Below are 21,547 nucleotides of genomic sequence, written 5' to 3' on the forward strand. Positions count from 1 at the left end.
ATTTTTACTTTTTGAGGGCTTCTGCATAGTGTCTGAATGCTGCCTGAAGTTTGTTTAGGTCTGTGTTCCCTTGCACAGAAAACCCTTGGCAAGCCCAGGCCAAGACATGTTTGTGGTATCAGTCACCTGTGTGTGGGCTGACTCTGCATTACTCTGCAATCATTTGTGAAGATGACCACACAATGAATTGCCCTTCATTGTAATCCAGACCTGAGGAAGGTGGCCTCTGACCCCAGAATTAACCTCTTGGGAAGCTCTGCAGTGAGACTAGAGGATCTTATTGCAACCTACAGCTGTCACAGACACATTTCTGGGTCAGAAAGTTTAAACCCATAATTTTCTCCTTTCTGAGCATTATACAAAGGATACACAAGGAATCTTTACCCATCTTTGGCAAACCCCCCTGTCTGCTAGGACCTGTGGAGGAATTGTCCCCTGGTTATGGGGAAACACCATGAAGAGTGCATGGACTCTCTCAGGTGTCCCATGACTTGTTTGATAAGAATTTGCACACTGTTGTGTGTGTAAAGCCCAGCTTGGCTTTCAGGGCTCTAAGCATGTTTGTAAAACAGGCTTTCATAGGAGGAAAAAATAAAGAATTTTATATTTGAACTGGGTTCATTTGCTCTGTAATCATGGATAGGCTTGAAGTTGCCTTCTACATGGTGGCTCCTTTCCTCTTTTGCCTAGAAAGTAATTTTTTCTCTGATTTAAAACTTAATTTCAAGGCTCTGCAAATGCATCATATTAATAAAATGTCACATTATCTTATCCCTTCAGACACAAATGTGAGCAGGCACCTGATGAAAGCTGCTGAGGGAGGAAAAGCAAAGCTATGGAAAAATAGCCCAAAACGTAACAGGTTCACCAAGATCAGATCTTGAATGAGAGAAGGGGGCTGTGCCAAGCCCTTTTGTGCAAACTTGAGGTCTGCAGCAGTTAGTCTGCTTGTATTCCAGGAAAAAGCTGATATGGTGCTTGTTTCTTTCTTTTATCTAGTCTAAATCCAATTCTTGGATCTTTAGGTCAAGGGCCAAAAGATTGTGGGACAGCAATAGTAGGAGAAATTCCTAAAGCCTTGCTCAGCTAGAAATTTTTCAAGGAAGAGCCAAGCCTACAGCTTGTCATGTCTGCCATAATAAAACAATAATATAGCCCTATCTATCTGAAAGTTTGGATGGTAACTGTGTGAAATTCTTATCTGTATGTGTGAAGTGCATAACTGGTGAATGAAGGGGAAAGAACAGGTCTTTTCAGACTCAGCTAACACACTCACAGAGTTTCCTCTGGAACTTGTAAGACACTGGCAGTTTTTTATGTCAATAGATGCTGTTGGCCTGGCAGAGCAAGTCAATGCCTGTTATGCACATTGTCTTTAACAATAGTACTGCTGTTGAGTACATTCTGCTGTCAGCATCCTTATTATCAGCATGGTTGCCAGCAGAAGGCTGAAGTCATGGGATGTTGAAACTGTGGGTTGTGTTAAAAAAATCTCTAGGTTTAGGTAGACAAGGAAAGGAAGAGCAAAGCCTCCATTTCTTGTTCTGCTTCAAATCTCAAGAGCTTGGAGACCAGTTTGAGGGAAGTATTTAAGGTCCTGATTGTTCGTGGGAAAACTCCCCTCACTTTTATGAAGAACTTCTTTACTGTGCGGGGGACTGATCACTGGAACAGTTGCCCAGAGAGTTTGTGGAGATATCCAAAAGCTGTCAGTACTCAGTCCTGAGTAACGTGCTCTAGGGGACCTGTTTGAGCAGGGAGGTTGAACCAGATGACCTCCAGTGGTCCATTCTAACCCTACCCTTTCTTTGTTATTTTAATATTCCACTGTTTGGTAGAATTACAGTGATTTTGGGTTAGAATCATACAGTACTTTAAGTTGGAAGGAATGTTTTAAAGGTCATCTAGTTCTAGCCCTCTGCAAGGAGAAAGGACATCTTCAGTTAGATCAGGTTGCTCAGAGCTCCATCCAACCTCACCTTTAATGTTTTCAGGGATGGGATGCCTACCATCTCTCTGGTAGGCAACCTGGGCCAGTATTTCACTGTCCTCTTTGTAAAAAACTTCTTCCTTATATCTGATCTATATCAGCCCTCTGCCAGTTTAAAACCATTAGCCCTGGTCCTTAGGTAACACTTGAAACATCAAGTGATCTTGGCAGTCATTAAAAACCAATATCTGTGCTTGTTTAGTAAGATTGTGCTAAACAGCCCAGGAATTTGAACACCCTGTATTTTAATTGTTAAAGCTAATATAAACAAGAGGTGGTTGGTTTTTTGTGAAGTTTGGGGGTTTTCTAAAAAAAATTTAAATAATATTTTTATATAAACAGGTTGCTTTCATCTTAGGTTAGTACTTTGCAAGCACACCTTTAAGACTAAGGAGATAAAAAATTTCATATACTCCCTCTTGTGATGAAATTTTTTTGCCTGAGCTGAGCAATATAAAATTAGGTCCATCTGGAAGGGAAGGAAAGAGGGAAACACCTGGGAGCGTTTCTTAAATGTATTAGGCATGATTTTATGTAGTGGGATGAGGTGAAATGAAACATCTGTGTACCATAAAGAGCTCTGTCTGTCTGAAGTTATTGTCAACTGTAAATTTGTGTATTGCCCCCAGGGCTTGCTCCTGCTGATGAGCATTTTGTACTGCAGTTCCTCAGCTCCAGACCCACTCTTGCTGAGCCTTAAACACAAGCAGTTGTTTGGAACTGCCTGATGATGAGCTGGGCATGGGTTGGTGAGCATGAGAGGGGTTGGGAGAGTTTCCCTGTGCCAGCTGGGGCAGTTTTCTTTGTTTGGTGTTGGGGGTGACTGAAGAGCTGCCACCCTTGCGGCTGTCCTCCCTGGCAGGGGTGTGAGGCTTGGAGGTGGCCACCTGGAGATCAGGTGACACTGGCCAGTTCCAGAGTCCCTGCATCCACACAGTCTTACACTTCAGCCACTGATGCTGTGCTGTTGATTTTATATGTTGATGTCAGTAAGGGTTCTTCTGCAGCTTGGGTGAGACTGCTGGGCATTTAAATGCCACGGGCCATGCATGCACATGTGCCTGTGTTCCCCCAGGCACTGGGAAGCCCTTCCCCTCCCTGACATCGCACAGGAGCATCATTCAGGGTTGCAGCCTTGTGCAGGGCTGGCCAGCACCCTGAGGTCAGGCACTTCTGCATATGTTGGATCTTGCCATGTCTCTGGCCCATGTGCACCCCTTACCATGTTTCTACCTGGTAAGCTGCCTTGCTGGGTTATTTGAGGAACCCAGGAATGGCAGGTGGCATTTGGGGAGATAAAAGGCTGAGTCTGGGACCCACAAGGTGTTCTGCTGCCATCTTTTGTACTGTCATCTTGTACTTGCAGCAAATCTGTCCCCTTGTGGCCTCCTCCTGCTGTGATTCTGTCCTGGACTTCCATGCCCTCTTCTAACTAATAACAGTGAGTAGCCAGACCAGAATGGATAATTGCTCTGGATCTCTTCTGTGCTGAGGTGTGGGGGCAGAGGCTGCTCTTATTATGGAGCCATAACTATTATGGAGCATTAACTGGAATGCACCAGCTGACTTTCAGGGCCTTAGTGGTCTGTGCTGTCCTGCAGGGGACCACAGCCCATTTGCAGCTTTCCTTATCCACTTCTGGCAGCATGAAGCCTGTGCAGCTCTCAGACAGGTCATCCTCTCAGTAACTGTTCTGCCCTTTCCTCTTCTTTGTATGTCTGCTGCCTGTGCCTGGCTGAGGTAAAAGTTCTTGCCCAGCGTAGGACTCGGGCTCAGGTTTCTCATGGCAGTTTATTCAGCTGCTTTTGACAGGGATGGTTTGCACTTGCACATGTGCTCAGGTCTCACCAGAAAGCTTCTGGGCCTCCATCACCTCAGGGGGTATGGGGAGTCACTGTGGACAAATGGACTGGGGACAGCTTCTCTCTGGAGGATTAAACAGACCATTCTTTGGCAGGATAGCCTGGTGTTAGGGATTGTTGCCTTGTAATACCTGGTCTTTAAAGAAGTGAAAAGCCATGCCAGAAGGTAAATCTCCTGGAGGAACGTGTGCCCATAGCTGCTGGGGCAAAAACAGAGAGGATCCTAAGGGGAGACAAACATGTGTACAAATACTGTGATGTGTCTTTTGTGAGGCATAACTGTACTGCTTTGTTCCATGGTCCTGGAAACCAGCCCCCAGCAGTCTTCTGCCAAAGTCAAATAGCAACTTTGGAGGCAATGTGTATTTTTTTTACCTTAAAATTACTTGCTGTCTCACAACTTGTTATTTTACTTTGGTTAAAAAATAACTGGGTGGTTTCCACAAGCACAAACTAAAGCATGCAGCTTCAAATGGATACCAGGACCAAATCTGGCTGTGTAATTATGTTGCCTATATTTAATCTCGCAGAAGTGTTTGGCAGATGCTTTAAATCTTAGATATGCAATCAATATCTTCTTCTCTGAGGCTCAAGTACCATGTTCTTCCCCCACCTTGCCTGAAATATACAAAGTCAAGTCAATATACTTGGATGGTACAGGAGTGATCCCTGCTCAGTGTGTGTATATCTCTATCTATATACCGATGGAGACCTCGTAGAGGTGTGTGTGTGCGTGTTACATGCAAGACGTGCTCTGCCTTTATTTATTTTGGAAAGGGTTTGCCTTGGTTTCACCGTGCCTCGCTTTAAACGATCCGAAAATCCCCCCCGGATTCAGAGGAATAAATATGCATGGCTTGTAATTCTGTTGCAGCGCTCGCTCCCAGCTGATAGGTGACGTGGAGTTTGGAGGCTCGCAGATTGGCTTTTTGATTTGGCTTCTTGCTGCAGTTGTGCAAACCTCGCTGGCTCCCAGAAATCAGGCTCAGCGCTTTGCCGTGCACCGTAATGCTGGGAAACCTGCACCGAGCCCCGATGGTGTGAGCGCGGGAGCGGGGGAAGCCCAGCAGATTCAGTGGCAATCTGGGGTACAATCCATTTTCTCTTTCCCCCTCCCTCGACCCCCCATTCATCTCCGTCCTCCTCGCCCTCCTCCCTCTTCGCCAAATCTCCCTTCCCTCCCCAAACTCCACCGCACGGAGCTGAAGATCAAGGCTGGTGGATTTATCAACATTTTACCTCCACCCCCACCCCCTTTTCCAGATGCACCTCCCCGCTCTCCCTGACAGCTGCAAAAGGGAGCACAGGTTTTGTAGCGAGCGAGGCAACTTGGACTGACATGCAAAGGCGAACCCCCCCGTACCCGCACACACCGTCGGTGAATCACCGGGAGATGCGATGAGCTCCCTTTAGGAACCGGAAGGATTTGTGTTGGGGAGCCAGTGGAGCCCCCCCTCCCTATCCCCCAGCCCGACCCTCCAAAAAAAAAGTCAGGAAAGCCTCCAGAAAGGGTAAGTAAGGGGGTGCCACCCCCGCTCCGGGGGAGACGCGAGGCTGGCGGGCAGGTGTCCTGCTGCCAATCGGGGCTCCATGCCTTGCACGCGAATGGCTGTGGAGCGGGGGGTGTTATGGGGTGGGGGAACGAGAGCTCTTTGCAGGCTCATCTCCCGGGATAGCGGAGGGAATTAGCGTTGCCCAGGCGCTGGGAGCTCGCTTCATTCCCGCTGTCTTCCCGGCGCCGTGGCGGCTCCGTGCCCGTTTGTGTGTGTGTGTATGTGAGGGGGTGCGTGTGTGTGTGCGCTGCGGAGGGAGGGCTTTGCCTACGGCGCGGAGCGGGCGCTGCGGGGTGGATGCGCGCCGGGGAGGGGGCGCCGGGCCGGGCCGGGCCCGACGGTGCGCGGGGACCGGGATCCCTCCCGCCGCCGGGCGGGGGTGCCCCGGTTCGGCGGCGCGGCGCGGCCCGCAGGGATGCCGGGGAGCCCGGGGGGGGCTGGTTCTGCCCGGGGCTGCCAGGCGGAGGAAGCGGCTCTCATGCAGTGCTATAAATTTCCTTTTTTATAATTCCCCCCACCCCCTTTTAAATTTCCTTTTTATTTTTATTTTTTTCTTCCGCCGGGAGAGGCCGGGCCGGGCCATCCCCGGCCGTGGGGCGGGGGCGCCGGGGCCGCCGTCCTGGGCAGCTGTCGCGCTCCGTCCGCCGGGGCCGGCTTGTTTACCCCGGGTGTCAAATATAGCTGCTGCGCCAGGCGCTGCCCTAAATAGGGCACGGGGCCGCCGGCAGGCCCGCAGCCCCCCACGGCAGGGGGACGGGAACTCTACACACACACATGCACACGCATGAGAGCTGACCTAAATGTGGGCTGGTTTTACACTCTACCTGTTTCCCAGCCTTGCTTCAGAGCTTTATGTTTTTTCACCTGTGTCTAAAGTATCGATCACCCCGACTGAGAGATGAAACCGTTGCAGTTGGTTTTGGGGTTTTATTGACTGTTGTTCTAAAACGTGGCCATTCACAAGCATGGCCGTTTCCCCCTCTGCCCCCTCCAATGGAGCTGTAGTTTAATGGTTGGGTTCCTGATCTTTTGGATTGTTCCTTGGCTTGTTCTGGGGATTTTTACCCTAAAAATCTGTTTCATATTTAGGGGGAAATGCTGGAGGGACAGTCAGGGTGAAAAGAGGTGCCTTACACACGTTTCCCCCCTCTTCATGCTTATGTATATATTCCTTTAATTCCACCCATTTCTTTGTAAAGCAAAAGAGTGATTTTTTTGGAGCTGTTTTCTTTATTTCTGGAGATGGCAGGGTTGGAAGACTTAGGTAACAGTCGGTAGCACCTTCCCATTTTGGAGCACACATCTCGTGGTCCCTGGGAGACTGGTGGGAGGCCCAGGACAGCAGAACTGGCTTTGGGGGACACAAGATACAGAGCGGGGAAACAGAGGCCTTGAAGGTGCTCTGTTTGTTTGGTGCAGCAGGGAGAGGCATCACTCCCCTGCGGCACCAGCATTTCTAGGGAGTCCCTAATCCTGCTCCATCCACTGCTGTTGGAAGCATTTGTTTACCCTGACCATGGTTTAGCTGAGAAAGTCACATTTGGTGCTCATGTTTGTGCTTCTGTGTTCAACTGGAACGAGACTTGCTTCCTGAATAGAAGTAGTGATGTTGGAAAAGAGCATGTCCACCTACTGCTGAGGGGGTGGGAGCAGCCCAGGAGCCCTCAGTTCTGCCATGAGTGTGCAACATAAGGCAAACTGGCTACCCCTGTGTTGTAAATAGAAGGGTGTAGTATCAACTAGTGTGGGGAAGGAGACAACTGATGGGTATAGAGAGCCTTAGACAAAAGGTGCACTACAGCAGTCTGGTTTCTTTTCCTTAAAGCCAAATATGAGTCCTGCTCTAATAAGTGGGTAGTTTAAGCATTGCTCAAATGCCCAAGGTAGGACAGACTGTAGTAATCCCTCTGCTGAAGTCCTAATGTGAGGGCAGTAGGAGTGCAAGTAAGCTTCTGGATTTTTGTATACCTTCAGTGTGCTGCAAGGCACGTTTCAGGTCCTGGGTCTCATTTGTATCATGAATGATATTTTTCTTCCTGCGTGGGGATTTGGTAAGGATGTGGTTACAATACCGAGTGGGTGACAGGGTGTGAGAGGGAAGGTAGCCATCCTAATACCCGTCTGCACTGCACTTGTTTTTGCAGAGATCCTGCTCTTGCTTTGCAAACTGCCACCTGACAGGATGGTACCTGGGATGACAGATGCCATCACCAGGTGGGATAGTCCTTGCCCTGGGCAGTGTGGGAAGCAGTCTTCAGCACCCAGAACAGCAGAGCACATGTGGAGCAGTACCCAGCACAGCCAGGGTCACGTACCGTTCTGTGCTCCACAGGTTCTTGCTGGGCCAGTGTAGAGCAGGAGCTGCCCTGTCTGATCCAGTCAGACTGGAGCACACTGTGTCGTTGGGAGTCATGGGCAGTTGTTCTGCATGGCAACCCTAGAATGCTCAAGGCACTGCTCCTCAGCTTGGCTGGCTTGGAGGAGGGAAAGAGGTACCCATGGATGAATCCACCCTTCCTGCTTCCTCTGCTTTTCTCTGAAACTGGTGGGTTTGAAGTCAGAGGAGGCTGGTCTGAGCTTGGCAGATGCTATGGTGTTGCAGGTTGGTCAGGTAGAGAGATAGCAGCAGGCCAGCCTAGGCCCTTAGCAATGTTGTGCCTGATCCCTTATTTTTAAAGGGTCTTTCCTGTGGGAGGCATCCTCTATCCCCAAGGCAGGGCAAGGCCACAACAGCGTGTGTCAGCACTTTTATTAGAAACCAAGTGAAGATGTATGCCCTTCGCCAATATTTTCAAGTGAAGCACTATACAGATAAATGGTCTGTCTGTCAGGGTTTTGTTTGCTTGTTTTAAACAAACAGCATCAGTCTCCTCCCCTAAGCTTCCCCAATGACCAAGTGGCGTTGACAAATAGTTCCTTGTTCTTTGTTGCTGTCATGTTTCAGGTGCCTTTCATGTGCTTCACAGTTAAAAAAGATGGCTTTGATTGCTGGCCAATTTTTTTTTTATAAACCAGGCAGTAATTTCTAATTCTATATTAAAAAAACAAAAGTTAAGGAAATTAAATTACAATGACAAAAACATCTTCTTAATAGGGAAAAAAGTCTCTGAAGCCAGGAAATTGATAGTTGTGATGCTTCATCTACCATCACCCACTGTGTTGAGGTATTGTGGCATAGATTAATGCTATTGTTGATTTACTGTTTAGATAACAGTAACTCCTAAAGGCATCAGCCTGGTTGGGGGCCCATGTTTCCAAGCACCATACACATGTCTGGTAAATTACAGTCTTTGTCCTGAAGAATTTCATGCATTGAGAAATAGATGAGATGATAAGCTGTTCTTGGGGAACCTTTAAAACACCTGTATTGCTGAGCTTGTTGTCCTGAATCTGCTGATTTCAGTGACATGGGGTTTGGGGCCGAAGGGGAGACTCCTGGTCATGTCCCTGCTTACCCGCAGAATGAGATCCAGGAACCACCCCAAGTCCCCTGCTGTCTCCTGGGCTTCTGAGCTGTTTGAGGACTAACACGGTATTGACTGTAGCTGGCTTCTCTGCTTCCCCTCTGCCTTAATGCTTTAAGCTGCAAGCTGTGCTTGAGGGCCATCATGGACGTGAGCGCATGAAGTTCACCATGATGGCCTCCCAGCCTCCCCAGGAGGCACTTCTGTCGCAGGGTTTTGCAGGAATAACAAAGCATGAGGTGGCAGGGATGTGTCATGCCAATCTGAAAGTAGCACCACCACCCCATCTTGGTAGTGTCACCAAGAGACCCAGGTGCCATTGTTCCTGCAGTACAGCATCATAAAATAATTAGTTTGCCCCATAGGACACATTTATAAATAGGTGATTATCATGCCCCCATGCTCCTTCAACTCTCAATTTTCTGGTAATTCTGTCTTTAAATCTGCTTGCTGAAGCCTTTGATCACACAGCTGAGCTGTCATTGATGTCTCTGACAGTTGACATCATGGGAGAGAAGGGAGCTTAGGGCTCTTAACATTTCTTTTATGACAGCTTGTTTTCTAATGAAACACTCCAATGAGGATTTTCCATCATAATAAAACAGGGAGCTCTTCCAGAGCACTCAGATTTAGGGAGAAGCTTCTGTTTCCATTCACTAGCAGATTATTTCAAGGCTGCAAAACTGAGCTTGCTCTGTTTGCTGCCTTCCTGTACTCTGCTGTCTTTTTACCTAAGCCTCCTAACTCAGGACAGGAGCAGAGACAGCCAGGTCAAGAGCAATCAGAAATACTAAATATCCTATGCTGCTGGGCATGTTTTGCAACCAGTGAGGTGCCAAAGACTTTTAGGAACTACAGACAGATGAGACTGCATTGCCATTGCTTTCATCTCCCCTCTCCTAGGCTGGTACTTGGAGGCTGTCTCAAAGCAAACAGCAGCATCGCAGAATAGAGTTTTAATCAAAAGAAGTGTAGTGATGCAGGGATGTACCTGTGAGAGGGCACTTAGATCTGACTGCTGAGGTTGTGTTGAAGGTGACATGTCCAGGAGTGAACGTGGAACTCCAGTTAACAACAGAAGGTGCCCTGCCAGTGCACTCATATGCTGCATGCTGGTGAAAGCTGGTTTCTATCCAGGAGCAGGGGCAGAAGCAGGGAGGGTTAGAGCATGTCTGCACCTCGCTCTGCAGCCAGGCTGCAGCTCACTCTGGATGTGTTCTAGCTCACCTCGATGTGAGTAGTGCTAGGAGAGAGTCTGTCAGAGTCCAGGCAGGCTGTGAATTCCACCACTGCCCCAGAGCCACAGCTTCCCACACACAAATTAGCGAAGGTGGCACTGCCTCTGCCATGCACAGGTGGAGGTACTTGGAGTAATGCTTCAGGTCTGAAGAACCTGTCCTTTGCTCTCCATAATGTTTACTGTCAGGAAAATTTGTCTTGGGTGATTAAGATGTAGACGTCTTGGTTTACCAGCTTGAGGGAGGCCTTCCTTGTTGGGAAGCAGTATCTTGATGTTGAGCTTCAAGTTGACCTTAATAAGCACCTTTATCCTCTTCTCTGGTTTTGGTTGGGATTAGGCAGTGACTCTTGAACACACACGTTAGTTGGGAAAAATGGGGACAGAGATCTGTCTCTGCCCTTGCGTTGCAGGACGAGGCTGTTCCATGGTCCAGAAGGCGTTACAGGATTCACTGCTGCAAGAGGCAAACCTGCCTCTGCCCACACAGCTATTGCACTTGCCACGCTTGTCACCTGGGCCTTGTTCTTTACAGCTTTCCCATCCTGGCTGCTTGTTTCTGCTCCTGTCCCACCTCTGCAGGATACTGGTGCAGTGGTGTGTGTGCCCAAGTGGTAGGTTCTGCTTGCTTTTCTGCCAGACAGATTCCTGGTCCTTATTCGTGCCCTAGCCATGCAAACAGTTATACCAGTAGAAAGGAGAGAGCTAGAGCAGAGTGGTAACAAATGACCAGAGGTGGAAAATGTTCAGGCTGGCTTAAGAATTCCTGCTTCCACCTGTGAAGCTTCTGCCTGAATTTCCTGCAGCAGTTAAGGCTTGGAGTTGGTTCAGCCTTGAAGTCCATGCTTGATGAGACAGATAGTACTGAATGCAAATTAGTTGCAAAGAATCTAAGAGTGGTGGGGTCTGCAAAGCACTTCTTAAGCTATTAAGAGGCACAAAAAGCAGGAAAAAAAATAAAATAATTTTTAATATAAAATCTTCCCAAGATCATGCACAGGGTTGATCCTGATTAAAAAAAAAAAAAAAATCAGAGTTTAGGCCAAGCTATTTCTCAGATGCAACATGCCAAATGGACTCAGGTTTTTCAAGAAGAGAATAAAATGAGAACTTCCCCTCTGCTCTCAATTCTTTCAAGCCCCTTGAAAGCTTCACACTAGCACTCAGCACTTCATCAACAGCCATCTCTCCATGTTGAAGCCTCCAGACTGCATTCCCTGGCAGTGCAAATGGGAGCAGTGCCAACTGTTTTATTAGGTTTGCACCCATGAAACCCACTAGCAAGGGAAGACCTGACTCCTTGTCCCCATGGGACCGTGGCATGCTCAGTTTGGGGTGCTGCCATGTACTCACTGTGAGTGCTGAGCATGCACTCTCTCACCTGGCCCGTGTGAGAGTCCTGGGGAGGCTGCTGGCCTCGGTGCTAACTGGGGCCCCCTGTGAGGACCCAGGGGCCAGAGTGAGGTGGAGCTCTCAGTGTTGCTGTCTTCAAGGTGTAAGGCAAGGTGGGTCTCTGTGTACTTTTCCTTTGTGAAGGATTCTGATGAGGGATAATGACTTGCTGCTGCTTTTGCTTTGGCAGCCCCTAGACAAGAATGTGCCTTTCAAAGCTTGTGTCATAGGAGGCAAGCAGAGGGAATGCTGCTGGAGTTAGCCATGATTGGGTATTCTCCTGTATGAGAATTTTTGAGATGGGTGGACTAGACATTGGCCTCACACCAATTACCACTCTGACTTTTTAAGCCTCATTTTTTCCTTTTATTTTAACCTTCCAGAGTAGTTTCAGGTTCACTTCTTTTAGTAAATGCTTCCTCTTCTCTTAACTTAAATAATCCATCTCCCCAAAGCTGACCTGACAGATGTTTTCCCCGCAGTGACCCTGCGCACACAGCACACTTCATGAAACCCTGACTTCCGTGGGGAAATGCAGCACCAGCAGTGACCCTGTTGGTGTTCCAGCTAAAAATAAAGCCTGTCCCTCCTGGCAGTGTTGGGGTTTGCTTTTAAGTAGGTAGGCAGTTTTACCCATTGGCTGCAATGTGCCTTGTGCCAGGCAGAAGGCACAGCTTAACCTTCAGAGCATGATGGAGCTGCCTTCCCTCTGGGGAATCACACCAGGAGACTGAAGGTGAGAAGATGCTCTGCTGCACTTGGTGCACCTACGTCACACCCAAAAATCTGCTGGCTTGCCTGCTGCCTGTCTAAATCCATCTCTGCTGTTTGTGCATCTTAGTGAGTCACAAACACCCCTCCTTCCCCCAGCTGTGGCCTTTTCCTGCCTCTGCTTTTCCTTCTTAAATATATAGATTTCTTCATGATTCTCAGTAACTGCCCCAACTCCTGACTTTCCTCAAAAACTCCATGCCTTCTAGCTTTCCAGCATCGAGCTTCTTTTGGCTTGGTTGACCACCTCTATTCCTCAGACCAAAGTTAATTCCCTAGCGAAGGCTGAGGGAGGGGACATGGGAGTTATGTTGGGTTGTGCAGTATTCCAGAAACCTTATCTAATTATTGCTGAAAAGAGAACATGAAGAGGTGGTCTGGTCATAATTTGCAAGTATCTGTATGGGAGCCAGCAGCTACTAGGTATGGTGGGCTTGGTGCAATCAACCAAGATGAAGGGGTGGTGGTCTTGGTAGCTGGGTTTGGGAAAGACCACAAGGGTGCTGTGGGAAGAGGGGTCAGGAGGATGATCCAGAAGTGTTTCTATGTCTGCAGAATGGAGGGTTGTTTTGATACAGGTCTCAAATTCATTGAGTACCCATTTTATTCATTTGTCTGCTCATTGAACTCCCACTGCAAAATGGATTAGTTTCAAGGCTTTGTTTGTCTTGATAAGTGACCATCATTTTGTCAAAGATGTTTTGTGCTTGTTCTTTTACCTGCTTGTGTCACTGACCTGAATGCAACACTAATGGTGGCTCTGCCCGAGATAACACTCTTCCTATCCATTGCTCCTCACTTGCTGGTGTTGGGGGACTGTTGCTTTGGATTTGGCAAAGCATCTACCTGTGACTTGTGACAGGTTTCCCAGATGACAGGAGTTGCTGTCATCAGCGTCAGGATGAGCTGGGTTCAGAGCACCACCACAGAACATGGCTGGGCATGAGAAGCTTTCTGGGCTGAGGCAGGAGGGGTAGGGAGTGAGTGTTGAGTAAGGGTGTGAAAACAGGCTGTTTATTTCTGCCTCAGCTGTTGCTCAAGTCAGTCCTTCACTGAAACTCACAGCAAGAGTGGGACCCTGCAATTTTCTTGCTGTAGCAGGGTCTTAGGAGAGATTTGGACTTGAAAGCAAGTTAAATGCATCTCGGTTTGAATTTTCTCTTTGCAGAAAAGGATGAAAAAATAATTTTTGCTGTCCCTGAAGGGGACTCAAATTCCTGAATGAAACTGATGGAGATATGGGACTACTAGGATCCATAATGGAGGCCGTACCCCTCAGTGGCAGGATAGAAGCTGTCCTTTCTTTTTGCCCTGGTGGCTTAAATAGATTGTACAGTGAGTGCTGCATGTGATGAGTATATTATCCAAGCACATGCATTAAGCCAGTGACTCCTGTCATTTTACCTCCAGGATGAGGCACTTCACATGCTGATCCAAGGTGACAGTGGGCACATGGTGGAGGGGAGAGACTCCAAGCCTTGTGTGCGGCAGTCTGGGATTGTGGGAAGAAGGAGAATATTCTATTTCTCTTGTTGGTTTCAGTGCATTTGGCTGAAGTGGTCATCACCCATGACTCAGCTGCTGCTCCTGTTGGCAGGACTAGTTGTGGCAGATTTGGGGCCAGCATGGAGTATTGGGAGGAGGGAGGAAACAGGGCAGGATGGGCAGGAATATAGTTGTATGGAGGAAGTAGGAAGATGCCCCCCAGCTGCTGTGTGTTGTGACATGGGTTGTGAAGAAGAAATAGATTAAGTTTTCCTTTTGAAGGTTTCTGTTGTAGGAAATGTTGCCAAAATTCCTAAGGCATCTCTTTCAATAGAGTAAGCTGGCTCTGCTGACTTGGGCTCACTGGATCTATGCTGATTTACACCAGAGAAAATCTGGTCCTAAGTACTCTGTCTCTCTTCTTTCTTTCCAGCCCTCTGCTAATGGTATGCAAATTGACTAGGCTGGAAAGATAGTTTTTAAGATGACTTTGTGTAAAAACAGGCTTTTGGAGGGGAGGGTCAAGGGGAGGAAGCTGGTGAAAGAAAGTAAGTGCTCTGAATACCAGGAGAATGCTATTTCTTCAGTTTGGAGATAAACAGCAGTATGATTATGATATGTTGCTAGAAAAGTCTTCTGATACATGATGTCCTGCATCCAGTTTTCAAATGTTCTGCACTGGTATCTAAGTTAAGACTTGCTGACTGCTGGGAATTGGGAGAGTATCATTGCAGGCATGTTGGAAATCACAGGGGAGAAGTCTCATTCTTTTCAGACAAAGTGCTTTATTGTATGCACTGCCCCCAAGCTGGGAAATGCATAAAGATAATCTTGATTTTTGTTGAATCTTCTTAATGGACCGAGCCATGTATTCACCTGGCTTAGCCCTATGACGTTTGGGTATGGAATCTGCTTGACACTCTTGGTAGGAATCAAGAAATAACCTCTTGTCTCTCTTTGGAGAAAATTGCAGTAGTCTCTTATAGTCATCTGTTTGGTTTTCTGCAGGAATTTTAAATCATGTTTAGGTGTCCATTGGAAAATTTGCGATTTCAGTGGGTTCCATGTGTCCAAGTGGGTTAAAAGGAGCTGCTCCGTTAAGCTTCTAATCACCCTTTGATATGTGGTCCTTTGCAACTCCTTTGGGGGAATATCTGAGGCACACTGAGACCATGGATGAGGCAGAGGAGGAAGGTAGTGAGGCTGCAATGGTGAGAAAGAAGGATGTGGGTATTGAGGGTGTCTAGCTCCAGACAATATTTCAGATTACCTGCCCTTGGCAGGACAGAGCGGGGCAGCCAGCCAGCGAGGGCAGACCTGCAGTTGGAACACAAACCGAAAGGAAAAAGGTGAATCAACCTGTCTGGTAATTCTGTAGTGAAGAACAAATTTCTGCCTGTCTTTGCTGTAGAGATCAGAGTGGCATATGGCTTTATACAGCCCACAGGGAAAGCCATCAGGGGGTGGGGAGGGAAGAAATGGAGGTGGGGCAGCAGATAGCCTGGAGACTGCTGCCACTTACTGTAATTGCCGTAGCGGCTCAGCTTCCACTGTTTGTTGTCCATGTCATCTCTGCAATTACCATATGGTAAATATGACTTGAGTCTCTAGCAAATAACAGAGCTAGTATTAAAAGAGAATCTGTAAACAGCTAGTGCAGAAATGAACAAAGAGCAATAAACAGCCTGGACTTATGAAGAATGAATTAATCATCGTGGATGCGAGGGCTTATTTTTTTTAAAGCAGTTGCAGAATTAGCAGCTGAAAAAACACCAAAGGATTAAGATATCTAAATTGTCAATAAGAGAGACATGGGGATATATGGCAGTAAAGGGTGAGGGTGCTGTGTGGAATCTTATTTGATAACTGTATTCAAATTGGGTGAATTTACAAGTTTTGGCACCTTCCAAGTGAAGTGGGAGGTATTTTGAGGATAACCCATAGCTCAGTGCATTTTTCATGCCTCCTGCTGTGCTCAGATCTGCAGAAGCAGTGGGCGTGTTACAGTGTATTTCCCACATCTCAGCTGGATACCTTGACTTTTTGGTTGAAACTCTGGAAATCTCCGCTTTCATTCCGCACACGGCAGTCAGCACTGTGCTCCTTGTGCCAGCCCCGCTGTGCTGGGGGTGCACAACAAACAGGTGGAGAGGTCTTAAAAAGTGAGCAACACTGAGTTTCTGTGGATCAGGCTTGATTTAACCTTTGTACAGTCCAGTATCTCGTGAAAACCTGCTGTACAGCAGAGCTGAGAGGCAAGTGTTCACTGCCCAAGCTTGTCTTCCTGCTCCAAAGAGGGCAGATCTGCTGTTGGTTTTGGTGGGAGCAGGCACTGAGCTATGGCTCTCCCAGCTACCCGTCTGCTTCTGACTGCCTCGAAGATGGAGAATCAAGAGGAGATGAAGATAAATGATTAAAGGGCGGCCTGGGCTAATTTATAAAGATTAAAATAAATTTGTGTGCTTTGGCCAAAGAAAAGCTGTGTAGGAGAAGAGCTATTTACAAGTATCTGAAGCATGTAAATCTCAGACAGGGAGGAGAATGGTTGAGAGTGCTCCAAGGACATGATAATGAGAACTAGCAGAATAAATTTTCTTAATTTCATCCTAAATATAAGGAAGATGGCTAAAGCCTCCAAGATAAATTACATCATGGCGGAGTCTCTATGGGAAGTTGTGGAAATGCCATCACTTGGATAATTTAAAACTCAGCTGGACAAAGTACTAGGAAATAATGGTCACAAGGGGAAGAAGGCAGTGGAAGTCCCTGAGGCATGGACCAGGCAGGTCTTCTGTCTCCGGTCTAGCTAATTCTGAAAAAAATGAAATCTGTGCTAATTAGGCTGAGGGTTTTTCTAATATGACAAACAAGAACCACTTATTTTTGCTGCAGTAGTAAAGATGCTTTCTGAAGTGTAACCTTCTCCTCTCCTCTCCTCTCCTGGTTTTTTGCCCAATCTCCAACTTCACCATTTGCTGCTTCTCCCTCCATTCACTTTTTTTAATATTTTTTTTTCTTGCTGAGCCAGGAATAGGCCCTTCTGAACAGACTTGTGGAGGGATTGTAATTTCTCTTCTGCGTGATGTGGCATTTTTGGTAAAAACTTTTTTTTGGCTGCATATAGATCAAAAAAGTAATAAATTTTGTTTTTATTTTTTCTTGAAGGAGAAGTTAAGAAATAAACAGGCTGTTCCAGAGGATGGGAACAGTGAGTGCGCCAGCTCCTGGGATTAGCACTCAGCATGGCTTGCTGGTGGCTGTCCCAAGAGCCTGCGAGCCAGGTAGGAAAGGGCTCCCTACCTGCCTGCTTGTTGCACCACATCCAGCACATCACAAAGTTTTTATTTGCCTCAAATAGGTGTTTTCTGTCAGAAAACTCGTGTTTTTCTTAATGAAGTCTGGATCTAAAGATGAGGTATGACTACAACACCTCTTGTCTCCTTATGTACCATTTAGCCTGCCTCTGTGTGCAAATAACTATGGGATCTGCAGCACTAGTGCACTTTTGACAACAAATCCCAGAGTCTTTAATTGTAACAGTTGCAGATCTGTCACCAGAATGCTAAAGAAATGTCAGAGTTGCTGCTGTCATCTGTAGGATGCTGTGAGTCACTAGGTGATAAGTTGCACTCTGATGGTGGCACCTGAACCAGCAGTATAATGTCTATGAAGCAGGAGCAGTAAATAACACACCCTGTGTGCTGCCACGGGCAGTACATAAAATATCTTTCACTGACAAGAAGTTTTCCTCACACTGCTGAAATGTTTTTCCCTTTCCCCTACTGTTCCCCAAATGGTCTTCGCTACTCTTTATAAACCAGCCAGACAGTGTGATGGAAACCAGTGCCTTGAAGGCTGCAGCAGAGGAGCCAGTGGCTGGTGCAAGCCCGTGTGTTGTCGGTGCTCCACGTTGTCTCCTTAAGCTGCAGTGCATGGAAGAGGCAGGGGGACCACTGAGTGGGTGGCCACTTCTTTATTTCCCTCAGCCTCCTAAACCTAAAAGGGAAGATTTTCAGCCCAGTCTTCACTGGGCCTTTCACATCATGAGCATAAGAGTCTGGAGAATGTGGCTGAACCTTCCCTCTCATTTTGGGGTTATTCAGTCACTGTGAAGAATGGGGAGTTCACCTGTAATGGGATACAAGCACCTCAAGGCTTTAACTGTGTTTAGAAACTCCTCTAAATGTGTTGAAAAAACTGATCCTTGAAGGTCTGCCTCTAAATGTGCAATGGAGGCTTCCCAGTGACTTCTGAAAGGCCACAACAGTGACTTTTTGCCAAATGCACATGTGGTTGTCACCGAGGAACTGCAGTGAGCTCCAGGTGCAGTTTGTACACAAGATGAGTTTGCTCTGGGTCCCTGTGCACTAGCAGCTGGATGTGATGGTCACAAGCAGGCCATGAACAAGAAGCTGTGCTTCTTGGTCTCCTACTAAGCGGGTGACTGGGCACAGGCACAGGCTGACCAGAAAGGTTGTGTTTGAATATCCTCAAATATATTTTTAATATTTTGGAATGTATTCACAAGCCAGCTGCAAGTAGTCCTGGGCAGCTGGCTCTAGGTGGCCCCATTTGAGCCAGGGAATTGAAGTAGATGGCCTCCGGAGATCCCTGCTACCTCCTGTGTGAACTGCCTGCTTGAAAGTCCTGGAAAAACAGCAGTGAGATTGTGTAATATTCATGAAAAGAAAAAACCCTCATCTGTATCTGAGCAGATAATGCTGCCTTTTAAGCAGGAGCAGGCCCACTAATAATCTGTATGTCAGCCTAAATACTAGGTTTTGGGGTTTGAATGTAAGAGAAGCTGTGGTTCGGGGGGGAAAAAAGAGCAACTCTTGCTGTGTCTCAGGCTGAGGAGTCTCAGACGGGAGCGCTGTGTACGGGGAGCAGAAGAGCGAACACACCGTGGCTCTGAAGGAGGTGCACTACCATATGCCATAAATAAGGATGGCTCTTAAAGTGTGGCTGTGGCTGCCCACTGGAGGCTTTCTGCAGTGTCTGTCACCTCCTGTGCATGAGGCATAGGAGGTGCTCTGTACTCTGTCTGTGTACAGAGCTGTGTTGCAGCTCCGCTATCCATATATCTGTCTATCCTAGAAAGATGTTTTTCGGGTCAGGTGTGAGCAAGGAAATAAAATGCCTGGCCAGTCAAGTGCAGTCAGTGGGGTATTGGAAAGGGACAATTAAGTACAGGCATCTTTATGGGTTAGCTATTTATGCCCCTGCTTTTCCAGGAGCATCATGGATACCAAAATACAGAAAAAACAGTGTGGATTGGTTCCCCAGGGCAAGTTGAGTGTTTGGAGGTTGCTCCTAACTGTACACAGACTTGTGCTTTGCTTGGGCTAGCCCCTGGGATCACCAAATGTAATGGGATCTCATCACTGCAGCATTTCTATAAGGAATTAGTAGGCTTGAGTTGTTATGTCAATTAACACCCATTTACCATGCTAGAATGGTGGGTATTGCTCAAATTAGTAGAGACACTAGCTTGTAATTATTAAACTTGCTAAGAGAGCTGGTAGCTTTTTTAATGGTAGCTTTTTTTTTGCACTGTCTTGAGCAAAAAGAAAAGCTGCTTTTGACACATACCAAGGGGATTAATCCATAGGCAGCTAATTCTGGGCTTTGGCATGTTTACTGTGAAGTGCAAAGCAACAAGCACCTACAGCTCACTGCCATAACTTTTCCATCGAACTGAACTGTGGGGATCTGTCATGGTCTAGACATGAGTTATGGTGCTGTTTCCCTCATAAAACCTAGCTGGTGCAGTAGTACAGAGGTAAACTACCTATTTGCTGTGTCATAATCTGTGTAAAGTCAGCTTGGGCTCCTTGGTTGTGCTTGTTTCAGATAGGCAGGCATGTGCCATTCGTCTGACAGTTTAAGGCCTGGTCTGTGTTGGAAATTTGTACTTGTCAGACAAAATGGATCTGATTACACTGCTGTGGCTTTTGCTTGCGGGTAAATCTTAACTTGCATTCTGGATACTATTCTTGTAGTGATGAGCAAAGGGCTCAATAGCATTGCAATGGAGAAAATTGAAAAATAGGCTTTGTTTTATATTAAATATTTTGTTGTGCTTTTATTTTGTGGGAGGGAGGACCGTGCATTAGGTATAATACCTCCTCTGCAAAAACTCAGTTATTTGTGTTCTTTGCAGAAAGGCTATAATTTCAATTTTAGCTCATGGTTATGAAAAACCCTCTATGTTCAATCAAAAAGCTTTTATGTGCTTTGGAACAGAGGAATGTGAAGTCATATTATTAAGCTGAGCCTTTTTTCTGTCTCCCCCAGCTTTGGAGCGGGGCTGTGAGATGATGCTGATAGCAGTGCCGTATCTGCTCTGTGCTGGGACAGATGCTCGCCAAGTGCACCTTGAGCTGTCTCTGCCTGGCCCCAGTGCAGCACCCACGCCTGAGTGGGGCTCACCCCGTGCTGAGATCTAATCAGCTGCCTTTCCTGACTGGTCTCAAGTCTGGGAGAGAGGATGTGTGGCCACAGATGTACTCCCATGTCTCATTTGTTTGGGAGGTGGGAGGAAGAGGGGAAGGAGATGGAGGTGCCAGCAGACTTAATCTTATTTCCAGGTCAAATCCAAAGACTTTTTTGATGGTTTAAGGGGCATTTTGCCTAAGTAAGAAATTAGTAGGGACTTAGGAGGTTGTCTTTGGTTTTGTATTTAATGAGCAATGACATTAGGAGCTTGGTATGTAGAGGTTACGTATTATCAGCCAGCACTGTGTTATGTTGCCTCTTGATTTAATTTGTTGTAAATTCTTCCTTTTGAAAATATCCTTACCTTTAGATTCATGTGAGAAGCTGTATACAAAAAGCTAAATTATAAGGGATCAGTAGAGCCTTGCCAGCTTTATGCCAAATACAAATCCACAGGAGACAAACCATCAGTCTTCTGAAACTCAGCTATTATAAAATATGGAATTGTCTCATAGAACCATCAAGTGGTTTGGGTTGGAAGATACCTTAATTGTGACAAGCGTGGTCCATACTACTCTCTGGACTGTCTTCAGAAGGATTTCAAGACTCATATTTTTATTTATGGGTTCTATTTATGCATTTATAGGTGATGTGGCCATTGTCAGCTCTTGTAGAAGGAATTCCTTCAGCTAAAATAACTAATATACGTCTTCCCAGAGCCTTGCTGTTGAATGCTTGCTCATCCTGGTGCAGTGATGCTCACAGCACTTTGTCTCTCTTTTGCATGGATTGATTGCTTTGAACTTACCCCACCATACAGGGCACTTTCTGGTCCCTTCACTGCCAATGCCCTCATTTGCGTGTATTCAGTTTGGAAGCAGTAGCAGGGCAGAGACTGCTGTTGTTGCAGCCTCCTCCTGTTTGCATCCTGTAGGGCCAGGGCAGTGACAGTGCTGGAATGATGCCTCTCCGTGCCAGATGTGGAAGTCTTTTGTCACACTGGTGTCAGAGTGGTGACACCATGATGCCTTCTGAGTGCCTAGGAGTGACTCAGGATTGTGCTGCAAGCCCACTTGGAGGCCTGGTGCTCAGGGCAAGTCTCATGCTAAAGGCTGGCTCCTGTCATAGTCAGCCCTGCTGAGATGAATGCCGCTGCTTAGAGGAGGAGCGGGGGCGTGTCTACTGCACTCTGGGCAGGCCAGGAATTCCCTTCACTGGTTTTTGGACTGAATTTAGTAGCTATGTCTTATGGAGAACTTGCACCTTGTGTAAGTAACCTTGTTGACCTGGTGTTAGAGAGTGGCTAGAAGAGTTAACCCTTCTGTCCTCTGTCACCTGAATGTCAAACCATTACC

General features: G+C 47.0%; 1 protein-coding gene across 8 annotated transcripts in view; it reads left to right on the forward strand.

Moving 5' to 3' along the window:
* Positions 1-4,826: 4,826 nt before the first annotated feature.
* Positions 4,827-21,547, forward strand: part of SLC8A3 (solute carrier family 8 member A3) — a 115,751-nt gene continuing 99,030 nt past the window's right edge. For 4 of the 8 annotated variants that reach the window (XM_041400205.1, XM_041400244.1, XM_041400234.1 and 1 more), the window contains exon 1: positions 4,846-5,363. The gene's annotated coding sequence lies outside the window, so the exon portion shown is untranslated. Of the gene's footprint in view, positions 5,364-5,515; positions 5,624-21,547 lie in introns of those variants that run through there. The other 4 variants (XM_041400215.1, XM_041400225.1, XM_041400257.1 and 1 more) reach the window with 4 other exon arrangements.

Source organism: Onychostruthus taczanowskii, unplaced genomic scaffold (assembly GCF_017590055.1).
Source record: "Onychostruthus taczanowskii isolate IOZ18803 unplaced genomic scaffold, ASM1759005v1 scaffold1, whole genome shotgun sequence".
NCBI classification, from domain to species: domain Eukaryota; kingdom Metazoa; phylum Chordata; class Aves; order Passeriformes; family Passeridae; genus Onychostruthus; species Onychostruthus taczanowskii.